General features: G+C 50.0%; 1 long non-coding RNA gene across 1 annotated transcript; it reads left to right on the forward strand.

Annotated features, from left to right (window-relative positions):
* Positions 1-1,298: 1,298 nt before the first annotated feature.
* Positions 1,299-18,956, forward strand: LOC107976005 (uncharacterized). The gene is made up of 8 exons (XR_010159090.1): positions 1,299-1,791; positions 2,435-2,560; positions 12,966-13,102; positions 15,165-15,332; positions 15,587-15,752; positions 16,029-16,230; positions 16,547-16,708; positions 17,772-18,956. It is a non-coding gene; the product is annotated as an uncharacterized LOC107976005 (long non-coding RNA).
* Positions 18,957-20,569: the final 1,613 nt, after the last annotated feature.

A 20,569-nucleotide genomic window follows, 5' to 3' on the forward strand; every position in this document is an offset into this window, starting at 1 on the left:
GCCTCCTGAGTAGCTGGAATTACAGGCGCACGCCACCACACCTGGGTAATTTTTGTATTTTTTGTAGAGATGGCTTTTCACCATGTTGGCCAGGCTGGTCTTTAACTCCTGGGCTCAAGTGATCCACCCACCTAGCCTCCCAAAGTGTTGGGATTACAGGCGTGAGCCACCGCGCCCGGCCTATTATTATGTTAATTTAAAATAAGCAAATACTTGAGTGCCTCTGTACCAGGCGCTGTTCTAGGAGCCAGGAGCTGCGCCCTTCTCCACCCGCTCCCACACTCTCCTTCTCTTAACTCCACCATTGCCTCCTCCCTCCCCTTGTTCTCCCCGCCAGCCCCAGGGACTCGAAGCACTTGAGCTGCCCGCCTTCAGCCACCGGCCAGTGGCCAGCACCCCGGGTTCGGCCCTCTGCCAGTGCGGGCTCAAAGGCCCCACGCCCATGCAGCCAATCCTCACATGACGGTGACCAGAGGCCACTTGAGCTCAGGCACCTCGGCTGGCACGTACTCCACCCTCCGGGGCTCGGGGCATGATGGGCACCTCGGCTGGCACGTACTCCACCCTCCGGGGCTCGGGGCATGACAGGCACCTCGGCTGGCACGTACTCCACCCTCCGGGGCTCGGGGCATGACAGGCACCTCGGCTGGCACGTACTCCACCCTCCGGGGCTCGGGGCATGACAGGCACCTCGGCTGGCACGTACTCCACCCTCCGGGGCTCGGGGCATGACAGGCACCTCGGCTGGCACGTACTCCACCCTCCGGGGCTCGGGGCATGACGGGCACCTCGGCTGGCACGTACTCCACCCTCCGGGGCTCGGGGCCTGAGGAGCAGACGGCGGCCCTGTGCAGACGCTCTGCGTGCGGGAGGCTGTGCTTTCAGTCATTATTTGGATTTCGTTTTCCACATGAAAATATTTAGAGATCCAGCTCTTGGAAGCCAAGGAGAAACTGGCTTTTAAGGTAAAGGAAGGCAAGTTTGCCGAGGTGATGGGAAGACACCTTGCAACTGCTAAACCTCCAAATTTACCGGTAGAACCTGGCACACAGCTTTTGCCGTCGTTTGGAGAATTACTGCGTGCATTGCCGTTCACTCAGAGCCATTGTGCACGTTTGTTTCTCTGATCACTAACAGCCTGCACGTTTCCAGCGTTTCCAGCTTCCAGCGTTGTAGGGGGATTTCCACGTGTTTCAGTGGCTTATTAGCTTTTGTGGCTTCAGGGTGAGCCGTGGCGTCTGAGACACCCAGCCACATCGTTCCGCAGTGGGCGGGGCATTGAAGACAGGTCTGAAAACGTTCCAGCTCTTGCTGGAAGGGACGTCATTTCTGAACACGTGAGGGGTCTGAGTTTCTTTACGACAGCAGCTTCTATTGAGCGAAATGGTCAGAAAACCATTGCTCTAGTTAATATTTTAGATAGTTGCAAGTTACTCCATTTACCATATATACTTTACAAGTTTCCAAAGAGTTAAAATACAGAAGGGGCCTTACTTCCAAATATGAAGTGTGTGGGTGCACCGGTTGTTTCGAATTCAGAACGTGTTTTCCACAATGACAACGTCATAGATGCTGTTGAGATTCCTGGCCGGCTCCTAGAAACCCTTAATAGTAGAAAACCATAGGGGGAAACACCAGTAATTAGACAGAACAGAATACAATTGCTTTTTTAAAAGTTATTTTGATCCCTGGTGGTCAAATGAAAAACATGATCATGGGAGGCCATGGAAGGTGAGCCATCGATATTCCGAAGGGAAGCCGGGATCCGTCCAAGGGCGTTCGAGATAAAAGGTGCTGTTTCATTAATATGTCTAGCTGCACTTCGAGATTTATGGCTTAACTTTGTTTTGTAAAAATTGAATATTAGCCTTATTCTTATGATTTTCAGAAGTAATCAGAGAAGTTTTTAATTTACAAGGAGGGGAAACAGGGAAACAGAGGAAGGGAGAGAGACAGGCATCTGCGGAGACTTCCCTGGAGAGCAGAGGCCAGAGGCAGAGGAGGGAGGGGGTGGAGTGGTTGCGGAGGACTTGCCCAGGAAACCCCTGTGAGAAGGAAGAGTTTTCTCAGCTGAGCATTGAGCCAGCTGGTGTGTCAGGGGCAGCTTAGTTCACCATGCTGGGTCCTCTCCTGAGCACAGGAAGACTGCACTGTCCCACCTTCTCTGGAGTCCGCTGGGGCCTCCTGTGTGACCTGTGTCCAGGCCTGGCCCTAAAACATCCCACCAGCCTCTCAGCCCTCTCTTCCCTCTGCAGCAGGAGCAAAGGCCACGTCAGGGAGATGATACATCACAACATGCAGGCAGCATGGCCCTGAGTCACCACGTGGAGACAAGCCTCAAGAGGACTCCACTTCCCAGTGGACGTTGCACGAGCAAGCAGGAAACCTCTTCTGTGAGCCCCTGAGGTTCAGGGTTTTTTGGTTTTTTTTTTAGTACCATGGCTACTGTGACGTATCCTGACTAATGCCGACAGCACAGGGAGCCTTTGCCTGCCAGAGGAAGCGGTGAGGAAGAGGTGGTGCGTCGTGCACTTCCTGTTGCTGTTTTAGGACAGCTTGGGTGAGTCCAGCATTAAAAATCAGAATGGGAAAAAGGAGAGGAAACCCGGAAGGGTCTACATGGGAAAGCCAGGGTCTGCAGAAGACAGATTGTCTCTCCCAGGATGCCTGGTGTTTTTGGAGGGGCACATAGCAGTTGGAGGTTTGCATTTCAGGATTTGCCTTACATTAAAATGCAATTTATCTGTTAATTCTATTTACTTATTTAACTCACATGGATTAACTGCCTATTCTGTGTACCAGACGTAGTTTGTTCCAGGGAAGTGCTGCTGAACCAGGTAAACCCAGCTCCCCATCTCCAGGAGCAGAGGCTGCAAGGACAGGGAGACAATGAGGCAATGGTGTGCTGGGGGAATCGTGCCAAAGTGAAAGCATCCTCTGATAATTTTTAAGTCATTCTAGGATCTTCAGGGCATCAAAGTTTTGCCTGTGAGCCTCAATTGGTCTAATACAAAAATACAGACTGTGGTTAATCATCTGAGCTTTGAGATCATGTGAGATTGTAATCCTGCCTTGGTTCTGCCACTTACTGCTGGTGAAGGAAAAATTAATCTTTCCAAACAGCTTGCAAGACAGAAATCATGCTTTCTACCTCCCAAAGCTGCTGTGGGCATGAAACAGCCCACGTGCATGAGGTGCCCAGCATAGCGCCTGGAAATCACACACAATCACAGAATCATGGGGCCAGAGGAGGCCCTTGAAGTTTTATCTGATTTACTCCTCCCATGAGATGCTTCAGTTCTCCAACTTCTCCTCAATGGCACCTATAAAGAAATGGGTTCTCCCTCTGTTGTTCTCTCTCTCGCTCTCAAGCTCTTTTAGGACTTAGAGTTACGCCACTTCATTTGAAGTTTAACATGGTAAATCTTAGAGACCATCCAAGTCCAACACACTTATTTTATTTTTTTTTCTGAGACGGAGTTTTGCTCTTGTTGCCCAGGCTGGAGTGCAATGGCACGATCTCAGCTCACTGCAACCTCTGTCTCCCAGGTTCAAATGATTCTTTTGCCTCAGCCTCCCGAGTAGCTGGGATTACAGGCATGCGCCACCATGTCCGCCTAATTTTGTATTTTTAGTAGAGACGGGTTTTCTCCATGTTGGTCAGGCTGGTCTTGAACTCCTGACCTCAGGTCATCCGCTCCCCCTTGGCCTCCCAAAGTGCTGGGATTACAGGCGTGAACCACCACGCATGGTCCCAACACCCTTATTTTAATGCTGTTAATGTCACTGGATTTCATTTTTGGCCCAGCATCTGCTTTCTCTTGTTGAATGTGCCACGTGCAGTGGAGAAGAATGTGTATTTTCCAGGCGGTGGGTGCAGTGTTCATCATTTGGGTCAAGGTGATGGATGGTGTTGTTCAGATATTTGTCTTTACTGATATTTTTGTTGAGGGATGTTGACGTCCCTAATTACGATTGTGGAATCATTTATTTCTCCCTTTAACTCTGGATGTTTGCGTCATGTGTTCAGAAGCTGTTACAAGGTGGGTTCAACTCTACGACTGTCACGTCTTTCTGAGGAGCCTTCCCTTCAGCATTACGAAGCGTCCCTCTTTATTTCTAATAATACATTTTGTCTAAATGTCTATTTTATCTGATATTCACAGAGCTTCTCTAGTATTCATATGCTTACTGTTTGCATGGTATTTTCTTTTCCTTTCATTTACTTTCAATCAATATGTCTTCATATTTAAAGTGAATCTCTAAGAACACTAGAATCTAATTAGACAAAAAATAAAGCAAATCTTTTAGAGATAGTATATAGTTGAATCTTGCTTTCAAAAACTGACAATCTGTCTTCTAATTGGAGTGTTTATTCTATTCATATTCAATGTAGTTGTTCATATGGTTGGATTTAGGCCTGTTTTTTTGGGAGGCAGGGGACAGAGTCTCACTCTGCCACCCAGGCTGAGTACAGTGGCATGATCATGGCTCACTGCAGGCTCAGCCTCCCAGGGTCAAGCAATCCTCCCATCTCAGCCTCCCAAGTAGCTAGACTACCAGCACGTGCCACCACACTCAGCTAAGCATCTTTTATTATTTGTTTTCTGTTTGTTTCCTCTGTTGTGGTTCTCTGTTCCTCCTATTCTGCCTTCATTTGAATTGTGTTAATGTTTTTTAGAATTCCATTGTACTGGATTTATTGACTTTTTAGCTATAAATACTCTCGGCATTTCTAAGTGGCTGCTAATGGAATTCCAATGCACATCCTTAGAGTTTTCTTAGGGTTAATAGTGTAACATCTTATGTACATTTGTAAACCTTGCAGCAAAATAAGTCCATCTGCTTCCCCTTCCTCCGTTTTTTACTGCTATAGTTGCCATAGGTATTACATCCACATACTTTATAAGCCTCACAAGAAAATGTTTTACTTTTTGCTTTGAACAGTCACATGCTTTGAACAGTCTTAAATTAAAAGGAAAATTAGTCTTTTGTATTTATCCGGCTATTTACAATTTCAGATTTCTTCATTCTTTCCCAAAGGTGCAAGTTTCCATCGGGTATTATTTCTCTTTAGCCTCAAAAACCTCCTCTAGCATTTCTTGTAGTCCAGATCTGTTGGCGATGAATTATTATAGCCTTCTTTTATCTGAAAATGTTTTAATTTTACATTTATCTTGAAAAGACATTTTTTACTGGTTGTATAAGTTTGTGTGACTTTTTTTTTTCTTTTAGCTTGTTTGGGTGGTTGTTCCACCATATTCTGGCTTCCATAGTTTCTGATGAGATGTCAGTAGTACCTGGAGTTGCTACTTCTCTCTATATAATGTGTCATTTTTCATTTGCTGTGTTCCAGATTTTTTTGGCTTGTTTTTCTTTTGTATTTATTGAGCTTGAGGCTTATGGAGCTTCTTAAAGTTGTAAAATTATGTCTTTCACCAAATTTGGGCATTTTTGGACAATTACATCTTCAAATATTTTTTGCCCCCTTCTCTCCTCTTTTTATGGGACTCCAGTTCCGTGGATGTTTAACATTTGATGTGGTCTTTCATGTTCCTGAGGCTCTTGTTAGTTATCCATTGCTGCATAACAAATTACCCCCCAAACAGTTGGGGGTTAAACAACAAGCATAATTTATTACCTGTCTGTGGTTTCTGTGGGCCAGAATCCACACAGGTCACTGTGAGGACAGATTGTCTCTCCTGGGATGCCTGGCGTTTCAGCTGGAATACTGAAGCCTGAACGCTGGAGTCATCTGAAGGTGCTCTCACCCACACATCTGGCAAGTGGGGGGCTGAGGGCCCAGTGTGGCTATTGCCCAAACACCCACGTGTGGGCTCTCCGTGTGGCCAGGACTGCCTCACAACACAGTGGCTGGGTTTGAAGGGCAAGTATGGGGGTTGGAGGCAGAAATCATGTTGCCTGTGGCGACCTGGCCTGGGAGTACCCCAATGTCACTTCCCCTGTCTCCTTTTGGTTGGGAAAGTTTCAGGGGTCTGACCAGCTAGAGTCCGCCCAGAGTCTGCCTAACTGGAGACTCTGGATTTTGCTCTATCCCTGTTTATTTGTTCATTTGTTTGTTTAACCTGATCGATCTCAAACTGCAAACTGTTTATTGGGTGGCAGCTCAAATCTCAGAAAAATTTGTAAATTCTCCACTGGTGTGCTTTGTGTCTTCCTTGTGCATGCATGTTTCAGGAGCTAGCCAGATATCTGGGCAGAGTTCATGGCTCTCTCTCCTTTTCTCTCTCTCAAAATTCTCCTCCTCCTTTCCAGAGGCTGTGTTTTCCCTGAACTCTGGCATCCGGTCTTCAGGCAAGGACAACTTCTATTATGGTTTTAGCTGCCCCTACAGCACCAACTAAAATACACCCTTAGGATAAATCCATAGAAATGAGAAACTTGTTCTGTGTTACCACCTAAGATCTACGCTTTAGCAAATTTCAAGTATAAAATACAGTATTATGAACTATAGTCACCATGGTGGACATGAGGTGTCCAGAATTTATTCCCCCTGCGTAACTGGAACTTTGCACCCTTTGACCAACACTTCCTCAACTTTCCCACCCCAGCTCCTGGCTGCCACTATCCTACTCTCTGCTCCTATGAGTGGCACTATTTTAGATTCCACAGATAAGTGAGATATTGTGGTATTTGTCCTCTGTGATCAGCTTATTTCACTTAGCATGATGTCCTTCAGGTTCATCCATGTTGTTGCAAATGGCAGGATTTCCTTCTTTTGAAAGACTGAGTAAAATTCCACTGGGGACAGGTATGCACCACATCCTCTTTACCCGTTTATCCGTCCATGGATATTAGGCTGTTTCCACATCCTGGCTATTGTGAATAATATGCCAGTGAACACGGGAGTGGAGGCATCTCTTTGAGATTTGGATTTCATTTTCTTTGGGTATATCCCCAGAAGTGGGATTGCTGGATCATATGGTGGCTGTGTTTTTAATTTTTTGAGGCATCTCCATACTGTTTTCCATAATGGCTGTACCAATTTACATTCCCACTAACAGTTCTAAGGGTTCCCTCTTCTTGACACCCTCCATTCCTAATGGTTTTGTGTAAATGTGCAGGTCTCACCTCCGCAGTTGGGTTGTAATCCCGAGAGCAGAGCTGCAGTTCTCATGCCTGCTGACCCTGCAGGGTGTGGTGCCTCTGTCCATCCAAGGACCAGCCCTGTTCATTGTCTAACACAGCAGTAGAAGCTGTGCACACTGACTTTCCCTACAAGAGCAGTGACCAGAGAAAGTTTAATTTATTCCATGCAGAAATATGGCAAGTATTTTTTTTTTTAACTAATCAAACAGATTACTTATCAGATGGCATGGGTTAAAAATTACTCAGTCTAAAAATGTCTGGTGAACAAGCACTTAATTTTAGCAAACAATTCTAAATTGAGTACTTATGAAAAGCAATTTTTTTGTTCCCCAAACCCAAAAGACACCCTCCCTCCTTTAGATAAAAAGGGAAATTGCTTATGTGAGTAATTATTTCTGGAGCTGACCACTTACTGGTGTGGAAAGTCATTACAGACACCCGCTGCTTGTTTCCTGGGGATGAGGCCAGCCCTGGTGGGCTGGGAGGAGGTTCTGCGGCCTTTCATCATCAGGGTCTGTGAGCACCGCAGGGACTGCCTGGGCGGGGGACAAGGCAGGTGCAGAGACCAGGACGCTATTAAGGAGCCCCAGGGGTCCTGATGGTGCATGGGCTGGTTTTAAATTATGAGATGTGTGTGTGTGTGTGTGTGTGTGTGTGTGTGTGTGACAGAGAGAGAGAGAGACATGGCTACAGAGAGAGGCAGAGAGGGGGAGCCATTAAATGCCACAGAAAGGCATGGCCAAGCGAGAGCTGCTGTGTAGCCCAGCAGAGCCCTTGCTGCTGTTTCTAGAATGGCTGTTTCACAGGCAGCTTTGTGAGTCCTGCTCGGGGCCAGTGTAGACCTCAGGGGTCTGCCCTGGGAGGCCCTGATCACCACCTTCTAGGACCCATGTCCTCGGGCTCCTGCCCAGGCCCACACCTCCTGCGTCCCATGTGCACACTGCTCTGTCCTCCTGGGAAGGTGGGAAACCCAACGTGGTGGTGCCTGCCTGCCCAGTCTGGCACAGAGATGGAGTGAGCTAGAGCCTGGCCTGAGCTGCGTGCTGTCTGCAGGGGCTCCTGGGTGCTACTCTGTTCAAGCTGGAGTTGGCTGGTCAGAGGGGCAACCTCCTGACACTCCCTCCAAGGCATGGCCTGCCCACAGGCTGCAGCTTCGACCAGTAGAGTGCGGCAGGAGGGACATATTGAGACTTCCAAGCCCAGAGCTGAGGGCACTGGCAGCTTTGCTTCCTTCTGTTGGGAATGGTCATGGGTACAGCCAGGTGTACGGTGAAGAGGATGCAAGCTCAGGCTGGGGGACACACAGGAGGAGGGAGAGAAAGAGAGAGAGGAGGAGGGAGAGAAAGAGAGAGAGGAGGAGGGAGAGAAAGAGAGGAGACAGGGAGAGCGAAGGGGAGAGGGAGAGAGGGGGAAAGAGAGAGAGGGGGAGAGAAGGAGAGAGAGGGGAAGAGGGAGAGAGGGGGAGAGAAGGAGAGAGACAGGGAGAAGGAGAGAGAGGGAGAGAGGGAGACAGACGGGGAGAGGGAGAGAGAGGGGAGAGGGAGAGGGGGACGGGGAGAGGGAGAGGGGGACAGGGAGAGAGAGGGGAGAGGGAGAGGGGGACAGGGAGAGAGAGGGGAGAGAAGGAGAGAGGAGGGAGAGGGAGAGAGAGGGGAGAGAAGGAGAAGTGGGGAAGAGGGAGAGAGGGGGAGAGAAGGAGAGAGATGGGGAGAAGGAGAGAGATGAGAGAGAGGGGAGAGGGAGAGAGAGGGGAGAGGGAGAGAGAGGGGAGAGGGAGAGAGAGGGGAGAGGGAGAGAGAGGGGAGAGGGAGAGAGAGGGGAGAGGGAGAGAGAGGGGAGGGGGAGAGGGAGAGAGAGGGGAGAGGGAGAGAGAGGGGAGAGGGAGAGAGAGGGGAGAGGGAGAGAGAGGGGAGAGGGAGAGAGAGGGGAGAGGGACAGAGAGGGGAGAGGGAGAGAGAGGGGAGAGGGAGAGAGAGGGGAGAGGGAGAGAGAGGGGAGAGGGAGAGAGAGGGGAGAGGGAGAGAGAGGGGAGAGGGAGAGAGAGGGGAGAGGGAGAGAGAGGGGAGAGGGAAACAGAGGGGAGAGGGAAACAGAGGGGAGAGGGAAACAGAGGGGAAGAGAGAGAGTTGGGTGGGGGGAGAGTGATGGAGACGGAGAGTGGGGAGAGTAATGGAGATGGGGAGGGACTGCTCATGGTGATAGCATGATGTTTTCTTCCAGTCGAGGTTGGTGGAAAAGCCAGATAGTTTTGGGTTCCTCATGTTTCTTTTCACTATTTTTTACATTTGAATCAAAGATGTTTTCTTGGATATAAGTGGACGTTAACCTGGTCTTTTTCCTATTTGTGAAACTGTGAAACAGCAAAGTTAGTATTCAACTTTTAACTTGCCCCATGTTGAAAAGTGCTCCCGAAACGGGATTGCTGAAGACGATGGTCTAAATACAGGCAAATGATGCACAATTCTTAAAAGTTATTTTGTTTGAATACGCTTTACATCAGATGATTCTACAGAGATTATAATTGTGATACGATCGAGTCTCTGTTTTTCTGCCTTTCAGTATTAAATTCATATTTTTAAGCAGTGTGTAGAGGGAAATTTATAGCACTAAATGCCCACAAGAGAAAGCAGGAAAGATCTAAAATTGACACCCTAACATCGCAATTAAAAGAACTACAGAAGCAAGAGCAAACACATTCAAAAGCTAGCAGAAGGCAAGAAATAACTAAGATCAGAGCAGAACTGAAGAAGATAGAGACAAAAAAAAAAAAAAAAAAAACCCTGCAAAAATCAATGAATCCAGGAGCTGGTTTTTTGAAAAGATCAACAAGATTGATAGACCGTTAGCAAGACTAATAAAGAAGAAAAGAGAGAAGAATCAAATAGACGCAATAAAAAATGATAAAGGGGATATCACCACCAATCTCACAGAAATACAAACTACCATCAGAGAATATTATAAACACCACTACACAAATAAACTAGAAAATCTAGAAGAAATGGATAAATTCCTCAACACATACACTCTCCCAAGACTAAACCAGGAAGAAGCTGAATCTCTGAATAGACCAATAACAGGCAATAATTAATAGCTTACCAACCAAAAAAAGTCCAGGACCAGACGGATGCATAGCCGAATTCTACCAGAGGTACAAGGAGGAGCTGGTACCATTCCTTCTGAAACTATTCCAATCAATAGAAAAAGAGGGAATCCTCCCTAACTCATTTTATGAGGCCAGCATCATCCTAATACCAAAGCCTGGCAGAGACACAACAAAAAAGGAGAATTTTAGACCAATATCCCTGATGAACATCGATGCAAAAATCCTCAATAAAATACTGGCAAACCAAATCCAGCAGCACATCAAAAAGCTTATCCACCATGATCAAGTGGGCTTCATCCCTGGGATACAAGGCTGGTTCAACATACACAAATCAATAAACGTAATCCAGCATATAAACAGAACCAAAGACAAAAACCATATGATTATCTCAATAGATGCAGAAAAGGTCTTTGACAAAATTCAACAGTCCTTCATGCTAAAAACTCTCAATAAATTAGGTATTGATGGGACGTATCTCAATAAGAGCTATCTGTGACAAACCCACAGCCAATATCATACTGAATGGGCAAAAACTGGAAGCATTCCCTTTGAAAACTGGCACAAGACAGGGATGCCTTCTCTCACCACTCCTATTCAACATAGTGTTGGAAGTTCTGGCCAGGGCAATCGGGCAGGAGAAGGAAATAAAGGGTATTCACTTAGGAAAAGAGGAAGTCAAATTGTCCGTTTGCAGATGACATGATTGTATATTTAGAAAACCCCATTGTCTCAGCCCAAAATCTCCTTAAGCTGATAAGCAACTTCAGAAAAGTCTCAGGATACAAAATCAATGTGCAAAAATCACAAGCATTCTTATACACCAATAACAGACAAACAGAGAGCCAAATCATGAGTGAACTCCCAGTCACAGTTGCTTCAAAGAGAATAAAATACCTAGGAATCCAACTTACAAGGGATGTGATGGACCTCTTCAAGGAGAAGTACAAACCACCGCTCCACGAAATAAAAGAGGACACAAACAAATGGAAGAACATTCCATGCTCATGGGTAGGAAGAATCAATATAGTGAACATGGCATACTGCCCAAGGTAATTTATAGATTCAATGCCATCCCCATCAAGACCAATGACTTTCTTCACAGAATTGGAAAAAACTACTTTAAAGTTCATATGGAACCAAAAAAGAGCCCACATTGCCAAGTCAATCCTAAGCCAAAAGAACAAAGCTGGAGGCATCACGCTACCTGACTTCAAACTATACTACAAGGCTACAGTAACCAAAACAGCATGGTACTGGTACCAAAACAGAGATATAGACCAATGGAACAGAACAGAGACCTCAGAAATAATGCCGCATATCTACAACTATCTGATCTTTGACAAACCTGACAAAAACAAGAAATGGGGAAAGGATTCCCTACTTAATAAATGGTGCTGGGAAAACTGGCTAGTTATATGTAGAAAGCTGAAACTGGATCCCTTCCTTACACCTTATATAAAAATTAATTCAAGATGGATTAAAGACTTAAATGTTAGACCTAAAGCCATAAAAACCCTAGAAGAAAACCTAGGCAACACCATTCAGGACGTAGGCATGGGCAAGGACTTCATGTCTAAAACACCAAAAGCAATGGCAACAAAAGCCAAAATTGACAAATGGGATCTAATTAAACTAAAGAGCTTCTGCACAGCTAAAGAAACTACCATCAGTATGAACAGGCAACCTACAGAATGGGAGAAAATTTTTGCAATCTACTCATCTGACAAAGGGCTAATATCCAGAATCTACAAAGAACTCAAACAAATTTACAAGAAAAAAACAAACAACCCCATCAAAAAGTGGGCAAAGGATATGAACAGACACTTCTCAAAAGAAGACATTTATGCAGCCAACAGACACATGAAAAAATGCTCATCACTGGCCATCAGAGAAATGCAAATCAAAACCACAATGAGATACCATCTCACACCAGTTAGAATGGTGATCATTAAAAAGTCAGGAAACAACAGGTGCTGGAAATGATGTGGAGAAATAGGAACACTTTTACACTGTTGGTGGGACTGTAAACTAGTTCAACCATTGTGGAAGACAGTGTGGTGATTCCTCAAGGATCTAGAACTAGAAATACCATTTGACCCAGCCATCCCATTACTGGGTATATACCCAAAGGATTATAAATCATGCTGCTATAAAGACACATGCACACGTATGTTTACTGAGAAACTACTCACAATAGCAAAGACTTGGAACCAACCCAAATGTCCATCAATGATAGACTGGATTAAGAAAATCTGGCACATATACACCATGGAATACTATGCAGCCATAAAAAAGGATGAGTTCATGTCCTTTGTAGGGACATGGATGAAGCTGGAAACCATCATTCTCAGCAAACTATTGCAAGGACAGAAAACCAAACACCGCATGTTCTCACTCATCGATGGGAATTAAACAATGAGAACACTTGGACACAGGAAGGGGAACATCACACACCGGGGCCTGTTGTGGGGTGGGAGAAGGGGGAGGGATAGCATTAGGAGATATGCCTAAGGTAAATGACGAGTTGATGGGTGCAGCACACCAACATGGCAAATGTATACATACGTAACAAACCTGCAGGTTGTGCACATGTACTCTAGAACTTAAAGTATAATTAAAAAAATAAAATAAATTCACATTTTTATAAATGTTGACTACGAAAGGATTTGATATCGTCACATTCACCGTTGGAAAGTCAATGATCGGATGTCCGCAGTGTCACAACAAAGGCCTGTCTCATCTGTGTCATCAGGCTGAGGAGGGGATGTTGACCTGCAGATGACATCACGGTGGCCACACACGTGCCTGGGGCTGCTGGAGATGCTGGTTGGGGAGGAGTTTGGCCTTCTGAGGAGGAAGTCCCAGAGCAGACTTTGGCTCAACTCTAAGGTACATTTGAGCTTGTAGAGGGATCCCCTTGGGCTTGGCAGCCGTGGTGCCTCCTGCCTGTGAACGTCCCTCTCCTCCTGCCTGTGAACGTCCCTCTCCCTCCCGTGAACGCCCCTCTCCCGCCCGTGAACGCCCCTCTCCCGCCCGTGAACGCCCCTCTCCCGCCCGTGAACGCCCCTCTCCCGCCCGTGAACGCCCCTGTCCTCCTGCTCCGCTCTCTCTCGACCTTTCCTTCCTTTTGTTGGAGAATAAAGACCTGCGTCTCATGGAGGTGGGGCCCAATACCTGTTGGGAGGCCAGGGCTGGCAAACAATGAAAAGATCGCTGTTTTCCAAACTCACTCAAAGGCTTGTCGATTCGACCTTTACTTCCAGATCAGAGAAAATGATTTTGATTTCATGTTTTTGTTACCACGACGTTTGAAGGTGTGACCTTTAAAGCGACTTTTGTCTCCCGCTCAAACGCTTCTTGCCCCTTTCGGTTTTGTGCTGAAATCAAAGTTGATTCCGTTGCACCAAAGGCCTCCGTCATTTTGGCTTCTGCCTGACGCGCACTGTGGGAAGAACGGTTTCATTATTGTGGATCGCACCTCACCTCCCTTCGTGCTGTTTCTGAGGGATTCGGATGTCCTGAGGACCCCTTTCCAACTTCCATGGGAGCTGGGAGCCTGGAAAACAACAGCACAAGAGGCAATTTTCTTTTCTTTTCTTTTTCTTTTTTTGAGACCGAGTCTCGCCCTCTCGTCCAGGCTGGAGTCTGGAGTGCAGTGGCGCGATCTCGGCTCACTTCAACCTCTGCCGCCCGGGTTCAAGAGATTCTCCTGCCTCAGCCTCCCGAGTAGCTGAGATTTAACCCGGTAAATTATTGTATTTTTAGTTGAGACAGGGTTTCACCATGTTGGCCAGGCTGGTCTCAAACTCCTGACCTCAGGTCATCCACCCACCTCTGCCTCCCAAAGTGCTGAGATTACAAGAGGCAATTTTTGATTTTCAGCTCCTGGCTGGGCCAGCTTCCAGGCCAGTGGGCTCGGCCAGGCGGGGTCTCCTCCCACAGCCGCCCTGTGCTTTGGGGCTCTGCCTTCCTGACCTTCTGTTTCAGATGATTTTGATCTGTAACAATCTGAGTCGTGCAGCCCCTGGGCTCTGTGGCAGCCTCGAAGGGGGCGGCTTCCACGATGAATGCCGCAGACAGGAGCACTGCGGCCTCCCTGGGGTAGCCCAGCAGGCAGTCCATCCAGTGAGGGAAAAGGGGCAGGTGCGTGGGCAGGCTTGTAACATCCTAATCCCGAGATGGACCTGACCAAGCTGCCCCAAAGTGGACACTGTCTTAGTCTGCTCGGGCCACCACCACAGCAGACTTTTATCTCCCAGCTGTGGGGGTGGGAGGCCCAAAGTCATGGTGTGGCTGATTCAGTTTCTGGTGGGGGCCCTTCTGCACAGCCATCTTCTTGCTGTGCCCTCACATGCGGGAGAGAGTTCTGGTGTCTCCTCTGATAAGGGCGCTGATCCCACCATGGGTCTCACCCTCGCGACCTCATCTAACCTTAGTGAGTCCCTTAGAGGCCACATCTGTGACCTTGGGGTCTGCCCTGGGGGTCAGGGCTGCCGCAGATGGACTCAGGGGAACACAAACATTTGGTCCTTGAGACATGCAGACAAGCAGGAGAAAACGTTATTCCCACAGAAATCAGGGAATGGAGCCAGGCAGAGGACTCTCAGGTTAAAGGAGGGTGGAGGCTGTGGCTTCTCCCTGCCCAGACAGCAGGGCAGGGGATGGAAGCGGGGTAGGTCCCAGCATACGCTGGCGTTCACCACTTTGGAAGGACGGGAGCCTGCTGAGGGGTAACGGGGCGTTTATTACCACAGCATGTTTTAGGCAAGCACCTAAAATGATCACAAGCTTCAGTATGTTTAATAAGCTTTTATTTCAATACAAGGCAAACAAATCAAGCAACTTAGTAAGAACAGAAGTAGAAATTGGAAATTTAGACAGTTGGATTAGTTTTATTTACAGAGTGATATCTGTCTGTTTCCCTCTGGTGGTGACCGGCACCGTTTAAAAGAATCTGCGGAATTCCTAACCGTGACAGACGCTGATACTGCTGGGGACACAAGACCCTCTTGGCCAGCGTCAGCTCGAGGCACCTCCTCGCCTGCCGACAGTGGCATGGAGACTGGGGGCTGTGGCATTGGGGGTGGCTCCAGGGCCTGGGACCCTGGCTCCTGAGCAGGTGCGCCACCCTCAGTGTGGGGGAGGACGAGGGAGTAGACACCCACCCAAGGGGGTGACGGGACAGGCTTCCTAAACCACTGGAGCTCTGAGGCTCCTGGCATATCCCTCCCACGGGGCTGCATCTCCGGTGCCTCCCCTCCCCTCCTGTGTTCCGCCCACCCTGCCCTGTGGTCTCTGGTTGCCCTGCTCTGGGTGTCTGCAGCTCCACCACACCTGGCACAAGTATCTGCCTTGCTCTGCTGTACCCGACAGCTCTGAGATTTTTAGGAAGCGAAGGGGCAGAAGAAGGGACTCGCAAGCTCCTGGAGCCATGTTGGGAGGGGCCCTCGGGGGCCCTGGAGTGGAGAGACACACCCAGAGGCTTTCCAGCCACCCAGGGAGGAGGCGCGGTGGCTGGGATTTGGAGACAGCTGCGGAGGTGGGTGCAGGAGGCTGGGTTCTCTGTATTTCCAGACTAGAGGCAGCGGCAGCTATTGGTGTGGGGTGGGAGGGGAGAGCAGCTGGGACATAGAAACATTCCGAACCTATGATAAGCTCCCTGCTTCCAAACCCTTAAATGTCCTTAATCTGTAAGAAAGAACACTCCTGACCAAAATTGGCCAGAAGGCCCTCTCAGGTTTATTCTCTGAAATAAACCTGTCCTTGACTGTGGAGCTGCTTTCCTGTTTCTTTCCTCTTTCTTTAACTCTTACAGAGAGCAGCTGGAATGGCCCCACAGGCTACAGCCCGTGTCGGTGTGGGATGCGAGGGAGAGGAGCCAGGATGGCCCCACATGCTTTCCTTGGCTGCCTGGGCGGGTGCAGCAGCCACCTGAGAGGGCCGTCTGAGGACACGAGGCGGCATCAGCCTCATGAGATCTGGGATGTGCACGGGACGTCCATGAAGCCGTCGGAGATGTGTGTCTGGGCAGGGTGCTGACAGGGAGGGTGGGTTTCTGTGGCATTTGGGTTTGGGGGATGAAGCTGTGCAGGGGTGTGAGGCCTGAGGGTTGCAGCAGACGCCTGTGTCCACATCTGGACAGCATTGCTGGCTAACGCCAACCCCACCTGGCTTGGGAACAGGCTTGAATGTGTGGTCTGTCCTGGGCAAAGAGTAAGTTCCTAGAAAATCCCAGCAGTCACTGGGAAGTCCGATGACTTCCTGAGCCGAGCTCTTGGTGTGATGTGATCCCATCGGTGGTGTTACTTCTGGTTTTTGTCTTGTTCACAATAGGATTTGGAGTAGTTTACAAAGGTTAACAAAGTTCAGGGAGTCAGGGAAGGGAAAATTAAGAAAAAGCCCACAGGACAGAGTGGAGCATGTGGCAAGGTCAGCGGCCGCATGGACGTCTCCGATTGTGCTGGCTGTGCTGCTGTGGCCGCGGTGGGGCGGAAGGTGAGTCCATCTCCCGAAACTGCTGGCCCCGAGCCTCACAGCACCCATTAAAAACCCTGATTTCTAGCTCTGCTCACAGAGACCTGGATGCAGTGGGCTTGGGCTGGGCCCCGGAAATTGGGTTTCCAGCAAGTGCCCCAGGCGAGTCCTGTGATGGGAGTTGCAGGAACGATGCCAGCCACGTGTCCTGAGGCTGCAGGCAGGGCGGGTGTCTCTGACACCCAGGGTGCTGCCAGTCTGGGAAGCCTGGGCTCCTGCTGTGGGCCTGGGTATTGGAGAGCTGGCAGGCAGAGGCAAGGGCCTCCAAGCTGGGGAGGGTGGGGGCTCTTTACAAGGACCCGGGTCTCCCACGATAGCCTCAGGTGTCTGAACTTCCTCACCTGCTCAGGGGCTTCGCCTGCATCCTGGGGGTTTCCTGGAAGGTGACTGGGTTGGGGGAGCTGCCGACATGGAGAAGGTGGGCCCAGGAGACCGGGTGGTCCAGGCTCTTTGGGTCGTGCCCTCTGCGGGGCCCGGCTGGTGTTTTGCCCCAGGCAGGTGGTGCAGAGGCAGGGTGGCCGCTAGGGGCCTCCCTGGGAAAAGGTGATGGTCAGCCAGTGCCTGGGGCAGGGCTTGTGGTCGGCCCCAGCCGCTCTCTCACTCCTCCAGCATCTCTGAGCCCAGCCCTGTTGGGTGCCAGCACCTGACGTCCCAGAGGACCCAGGCTTCCTCCCTGGGGTGTGGTCCTGCTTACCATACCCACCCTAACAAGGAACCGAGTGCCAGCCCCCTGAGCCCTGGCACTGCTGCTGAGTGGAGCCTGGTACTGCCTCGGGGTCTGGGCAGGGGTTGCCCAGAAGCTTTGGGGCAGGAAGAGAGTAGGATGAGACCTCTCGGACGATCAGGACAGGGCTGGCTCCAGGGAACAGGATCTGAGGCATGGAGTTGGGGAGTGTGTTCCTTCCACATCCCCTGGAAAGGGTGGAGGCCTCCCCATCCCCTTACAGCTAGCAGGGCTTCAGCATCCCCAAGCCAGGGGGAGCCAGGAGTCTACACTGATGTTTCTCTGTGCTTCTTCATGCAGGCCAGACGTCCTCACTTCCCCCCACCCCAGTCCAGTTGTACATGTTGTGCACTGCACAAGGGCCCTGGCAGAGGGCCAAGTTGGAGCTGAAATCCAGCCATGGCATGGCCCTGTGGGCTGCACACAGCATATGGAGGCTGCACTGGTCAGCAGCTGCTCAGCCTGAGAGAGATCCTGGAGCCCCATGTGGCATCTCTGGGTCTGAATTCTCTCTTGACACAAAGAGGACACCTCCTTGGTCGTTGCTAAGGAATTTCAACAGAGGAGGGCCCTGCAAGTTCCCAGCGCCATGCACTGTGCAGCCGAGCCCAACACCCGAAAGCTGCTGTCAGCTGGTCCCTCGGACACTGCTGTGGGCTGGTTCGCCCTCTTGGGCCCTCACTGCTCAGAGCTGCAAGGTGGCTTCGTCACTTTCTTCTGTGCAGTCCCAGCCTTCCAGATGGTCAGAGACTGCTGGTGCCTCCCTCCACCATCCCGTTGCTGTCCCCCAGGGCCTCATCTCTGGGACTTCTCTACCCTACCATCCCTCACATTGACACAAATGTGTACACAGATGCACACATGCACACACACATACATGCACGTGCACAGATGAACACACAGACACGGACACACGCACACATGCACATGCATGCAAAGACATGCACACATGCATGCACACACACACACACATGCACATGCATGCAAAGACAGGCACACATGCATGCACACACATAGATGCACGTGCACAGATGCACACAGACACACATGCATATACATGCACAGAGATGCACACATATACACACAGACATGCACACACACACACTACAGCATGCGCACACAGACACACACACCCTGCACACCCCAAGCCTCGTCTGCTGTCTCTGCTGTGCCTGCTTCCCATAGCCCCTGATACCACCTTCCCCAGGTCTCCCAACTGCTCTGCCTGGACACAGAGAGGGGTCCTGTGAAGTCAGGCCTTGAAGGAGTGGGGGTCTCTCAGCCCCTCTGGAAGCCTCGCTCCAGGACTGTCCCCTCTCCGGCAGAGCATTCAGGACCAGCAGCCCTCAGCCCTGCAGTGTCCAGACCTGGTTCTGGGGAGCTTGGGGAGCTGGGGAGGTGGGTCAGGACCCAGACACCTTTGATTGGGACCCATTTGACATGAGACAGTGAGTATCATCCCTAAATTAAATCTTGATTTCAGAATTTTGGAGTTTACCAAAATGGACTTATTTCTCAGTATTTCTAAAGTTTCTATTTTGTTTTAAAACAATAAACAATATACACCTGAACTTGTAAAAATAAGTTTACATGAATACTATTCCACAACCTCCCACCCCAGCCGTATTTCCCAAGGTGTGAGGGTCGGGATGTAACTGGCTGGGACCCCATAGCCCCCGGGCCTCCCTGACGTCCAGGCTCCTCTGCGGGAACACTGGGATCACGTGATGCTCTGCAGCGAGGGACACCAGGGGTGGCTGGATGAGCCCAGTTCATGCCTGGGCCCTCCCCTGGGTGGGGTGTGGCATGAGGGCACTCTGAGTGCTGGGACCTGGGTCTTGCTGGCCTTGGCCCGTTCAAGTGGCAGTGGCCACCACCGTCTTCAAACCCAACATGATCTCTGGCCGACTGCTCTGTTGCTTTCTGTATTCTGTTTATTTTCTGAGAATTAGAAGAAGATAATAATTATCTGCTCCAGCCTCACCCTCCATGAAGCCTGAATTCCCACTGTCAGCACCCCCTTCCTTTGGACTAAAGACAGCTCTGTTTAGGTTCCTCCTGAAAATGATCACCGGCCCTGGGAGGGCTCCAGGGCTCCTGCTTCAGGATCCTGAGGTGGGGGACGGTGAGAGATCTCTGCCTCCTGTTTGGGGTAGGTGGCCGGGGGTCGGTGGTGACTGCTGCAGAGGCCGCAGGCTGAGCTCACGGTTCACAGTTCTGCCCCCCTTCCCCTGTCACCTAAGGCAGCGAACTGCTTTCCAGCCATCTTTTTTTGTAGGCCATATCAGGAGCCCGACCCCAGCTCTTGTATCAGATCCCGTTAGCCTGGGGCCTTCTGCCTCCAGAGCTAGGTGTTGGCGCCTGGTCCCCAGGGAGATGACGGGCTGGACTGCGGGCTGGGCCTCGAATCTGCAGGAACTGGCTGGTCTTGTTGCTCCCAGATAAATTTTTTGGATTTCCATGAAAAGGAAAAGAAAATGAGTGCACGTGAGGCAGGTTGGTGGTGGGCGGGGAGGTGGGGGTGGGGAAGAACTCGCCTGTGCCGTCAGTGAGGAAACGGGAGTTTTCTCCTTGGGTAGAGGACCCCAGGCGCCTCCAGGAGGAAGCAGCGCAAGGGCTGACTCCAAGTCACCCCTGGGGCAACAAAGGTCAAAAGGTGGGTGCACCTGCTCCAGGCTGGTGGCTGCCGCAGGGCAGACAGCTCCCACCGCCTGGAGCTCGCTGTCCCCCTCCCTATGCTGGGGCTGCACTGAGGCCCTGAGTCCCCTGAGCTGAATCAGCACCTGGGGAGATATCCTGGCTGCAGTCTTTGCTCTCGGTTTCTTTTTTCTGTTCCTTTTTGTTTTGAGACAAGGTCTCGCTCTGTTGCTCAGGCTGGAGTGCAGTGGTGAGATCCTGGCTCACTGCAGCCTCAACCGCTGGGCTAGGGTGATCCTCCCACCTCAGCCTCCTGAGTAGCTGGGACCACAGGCACATGCTGCCGTGCCTGGCTAATTTTTAATTTTTTTTTTTTTTGTAGAGAAGGGGTCTCCCTATATTGTTCAGGCTGTTCTTGAACTCCTGGGCTGAAGCAGTCTTCCCACCTGTACCTCCCAAAG

This window comes from Pan troglodytes, chromosome 6 (genome assembly GCF_028858775.2).
Source record: "Pan troglodytes isolate AG18354 chromosome 6, NHGRI_mPanTro3-v2.0_pri, whole genome shotgun sequence".
NCBI classification, from domain to species: Eukaryota; Metazoa; Chordata; class Mammalia; order Primates; family Hominidae; genus Pan; species Pan troglodytes.